This window comes from Strongylocentrotus purpuratus, unplaced genomic scaffold (genome assembly GCF_000002235.5).
Source record: "Strongylocentrotus purpuratus isolate Spur 01 unplaced genomic scaffold, Spur_5.0 spur5_scaffold_12, whole genome shotgun sequence".
Lineage (NCBI taxonomy): Eukaryota > Metazoa > Echinodermata > Echinoidea > Camarodonta > Strongylocentrotidae > Strongylocentrotus > Strongylocentrotus purpuratus.
This window is the reverse complement of record NW_022145597.1, coordinates 16,050,347-16,054,571: the sequence shown is the minus strand read 5'-3', so window position 1 is coordinate 16,054,571 and position 4,225 is coordinate 16,050,347. Positions and strand designations below refer to the sequence as shown.

At 36.4% G+C, this 4,225-nt stretch overlaps 1 long non-coding RNA gene across 1 annotated transcript; it reads right to left on the bottom strand.

The window, feature by feature from the left end:
* Nucleotides 1-690: 690 nt before the first annotated feature.
* Nucleotides 691-3,307, bottom strand: LOC105438857. Its single transcript, XR_004063641.1, has 3 exons — nt 3,175-3,307; nt 1,619-1,660; nt 691-771 (listed from the first exon to the last, which is right to left on the bottom strand). It is a non-coding gene; the product is annotated as an uncharacterized LOC105438857 (long non-coding RNA).
* Between the last annotated feature and the right edge of the window lie 918 nt (nt 3,308-4,225).

The window sequence follows — 4,225 nt, the reverse complement described above, 5'->3', positions numbered from 1 at the left end:
TGCTGCTGCACACATACATACACCCATCTAACACAGAGAATCGGCTCTGCTATAAACTGATTTTCGTCGAACAAAACTTACCATAAAATACAGGAAATAAATATAACATGCAAAATATGTCCACCAAAATGAAGCAAAATCACAAAGTTTTCGAAATAAAGTGAAAACAAATAGATACAGTGAACAGAAATACCAAAAAAAAGAAGAAAAAGAAGATCAAAAAATGGATGGTTTATCGTCGCACAATCTAACTACAATACATGGAGGTATTCATGGCATGCGAAGTATTGCGATAGCTGTGATCGGTCTCACAAACGCGCGCGAACATGCCCTTGTTGCTAGGCAGAACTGGCGGGCAACAATAGCTTCTATGAATATTCATGTAGGCTCGTACAGATTTTGACTAAAACGACCAATAATGGGCCTTTTAAAATTTATAACTCATAGTAGGATTTTTTTCAAGTCTAAGTAAAGAGTGCTCTGATTGGCTAATATTTTTCTGCAGAGTTTGACTGACTCAGAGGTCACCAGACGTTCTAGTTTTTTTGTAAACACAGCAAACCACATAATGTGGTCGATTGTCGCGAATGAGTTAAAAATAAATTTACAAAAATTGCTATTTCTACCAACTTCGCGGGGCAGACTCTGTGCACAGGCAGTGTGATCACCCTATTAAAAGGTTGATGTGGCGGTTGACTTGGAACTCCTCCTAATTGCCCAAGTGCTATCTCCAACACGACGACCAAGCCGAAGCTTCAGCGCTGTTTTCACCTGGATGAATATCGAGAGAGAGGACAAATATTGATAACATGATCGCAAATACCTTCGAAAAATCAATCTAAGGAAATATCAGTGGCTTTGTCAAGCACCTTTTTAAATGTGCGAACATTTATTCATTTACTCACTTACTTATTTGTTTATTTGTTTGTCAATTAATGTTATTAATTATTCATAAATGTATTTATTTATTTTGTGAGAACACGAACGCAAATAGTTTGGAAAAAAACAAACTATGGGAGTTCCAATAGCCTTATCTACTACGTACTGAATTGTGCGATTTATTTAAAAATATGAATTATGCAATGCGTATATGATTTATGTGGGCTATATACAATTGCTATGGTATAGCTTAAACAAAGTTCACAATGAGAACAAAATAAATGAAGAGAAAAAAGGATATATATATAAAGGGGTTGCTAAAGTAAATAAAGAAAAGAGATCATAGAACAAAACCTTAGTGTGTAAAAAAAAAAAACAACCTCCGTGGGTCTTATTATGTTAGCAAAAATAACTTTATTAAAGCTAGACCTAAGGTTGACTTTTAAGCCACCTTAAGCTGATTCCAGTACTCTCAGTAAACGAGTGTAGATGCATTGTAAATTTGATCAGAAAACACGAGGAGTCCTTAAATACTCAAAGCTAGTATAACATTATAAACAAAAAGAAAAGGACATTTTCTTATTGTATACTGTAAATATTCAACAAAATATCTAATCACATGAGAAATTTTATTTATCGCCGTATTACCTCATTTTAAGTTTTCGAAAAATATTACATGTATTCATGAGATTTTATTGGAATAGTGTTAAATGACGTAACGAGGTAACAAAGAACTTACAGCCGGAACTAGCAAGCAGTGAAACACCAAAATGGAGACACCCTGTAATCATACAAAATAAAAAGAAATGAGAGAAACTTTTAAAAAAAAAAACGTTTCTGATGGTGGGGGAGGGGGATATAACGTATCGAACGCATCAACAAATAATTCAATTTCAATTCAATTCAATTCAAGCTATATTAAAGACATTTGTCGCAGCCCAATGGCTGAATTGGTCATGTGTACAATTAGGTACTCCATGTTGGGTGTTGGATGTAGCAAAATCCAGACAAAGCTTTTCCCTTCTTGATTCAAGCGTTGAAAGATCACATATTTGGCAACCATTGGTATAATTTGTGTATCGTGGACCCAACATGATTCTACATACTTTTTGTTTTAACTTGCTCCAAGCTTTTCATTTGTTTCTGTGTAAGCCCACCATTCAAAACTGAGGTACAGTATTCCATGACAGGACCATTTCACCATTTTCATAAAGATTGTGGAGTAAAATAACTAGATAATGAGTGGTCGATAAACCAGGGCGGTTTCCAAATTGCCGGGCCTCAATTTTTTCGACGAATCCTCAAAAAGCCATTTTATACTGTAAAAAAAAAAGTTGGGCAGATGTTCCTGGGCAAATCAAAGTTGGGCAGATTTTTTCCAATATTTGGGTTATTTTCTCCCAACCATTTACTATATGAAGTTACCTCATGAAAGTAAAAAAGTAGGTTGGGTAATGTTATTGGGCAAATTAAAGTTGGGCCATTTTTGTCCGACATATGGGTTATTTTTTCCCAACCATTTACTACATGTATTTACCCAATTAAATGTTCGAAATAAGTTGGGCAGATGTAACTGGGCAAACTAAAGTCGGGCAACATTATTATTCAACAATAAGGTTATATTCTTGTATAAGAGGTGTCGTGGTCGAGTGGATATGTCACAGGACTGATGTCCTTTTACATATAATATATATAATATTTTATTCAACTTCTTTGCCCAACTAGTAATATGCTACACAGTATGGTGAGAATTGGGTGAATTTCTGATTGGGTAAATTTTTGTTGGTTAAAAGTTGGGTATTTTCTTTTTATCCAACACTGGGTAAATCATGCAAAATCTTTAATTTACCCAACAGTTGGTTGGACACATAATCGCCCTCATGTCTGGTAAAAATTGGGCAAGTTTTTGCCCAGTATTTATTGGAGTGTATGAAAGATCCTACAATTTTCGCTAATTGACTTGTTATTGCAATTGGTCGGAGATTATTAATGGTTTCTGGTAATGGTTGCGAAATAGGGGTGATTTGACCTTGCATCCAATGGGAGCAAAGCGACCGGCGGGTGAGGGAGTCGAGTCGCGATGCGATTTTTCGTAAATTTGTTGTAGATGTGTCGGGTAATCTGGACCTGACACTTTGGCTGTAAGAGGGGTGCATTTCACAAACGTTACACCTGACCCTTTTAGATTTAATGTTTGATTATTCATGAAAGTTCGTGTAACCGACGACCGACGCGACGCGACGCGACACCCGATGGAACGAAGTGAGCCATATTGAAGGGTTTTCGTTTTCATACCTGGAGGGAGAAACAGATGATGAAGATGTACTGAAAGCAGATGACAGCATCAGATTGGGTGAAACTGGTGATGGTTCCAGCGATCCAGGTTAGACCAAGGATTGGTAGGAGAATGCATAACGCACGAGCCGTTGCCCTGTATAAAAAAGTGAGAAAAGAACAGATCAGTTGATGATAGGAATAACGATATGATTTGTTTACCCACGGTAGCCCCATCAGTATTGTAAGGGGTCTCCCTGATGACCCGGCGATCATATTATTACCTCGGCTACGTTAAGAGAGTCTTGCCGGAGGAAATTTAGCATCGTAGTCTTGGGGCTTATCCACTGCACCATGACACATGGATTAATACAGTTGCTATACAGTCGGAGGCGGATAGTCCGATTTTGTAAGCTAGGCAAGAGAATCCTGACCATCTTAGTCAACGTCATTGATTAAGTAACAATAAGAACTTTTCCTTTAAAGTTTTCATTATTTCAGTCCACCCCACTACTACATATACTCGAAGACAAACCTCAGGAATACTTCAAGATGTTCGAAATATATGTTAAGCTAGCGAGACTCATTTCCTCTTTGCATGGTATTTTTCTGAATTCAGAATTCCTATTTTTATATTATGTTAGGGGTTCTTGGGAATGAATAGCATCTCTATATCTAAACTGTAATTTTGAAATAATTTGAGGCGTAAAACATTCACAACTGAGTGAGCCGGTAATACACCAAAAACTCTATCTTTGTCGTATGGATCTTTAATAAAATAATTTCTCCAAATGCAGACGTTTCTAGATGACAGTTTTTAATCAAATTACGAGAAAACAACTTTAGTTTGACCTCTTTGACTTTCTGGAACATTGATGACCACTTTTTTCTAACTCAGCCTGTCGACCCAGGCAAAGCGATGGGAGAGAAATCCGAAGAACGCGCAAACCGATTTTTTTTTAATTAAAAAAAAAAAACAAAAAAATTATTTTATTTTATTTATTTTTTTTTTTTTTTTTTTGGGGGGGGGGGGGAGGGAATGACAATTTCTTGAGGTACTGGTAAACAGATC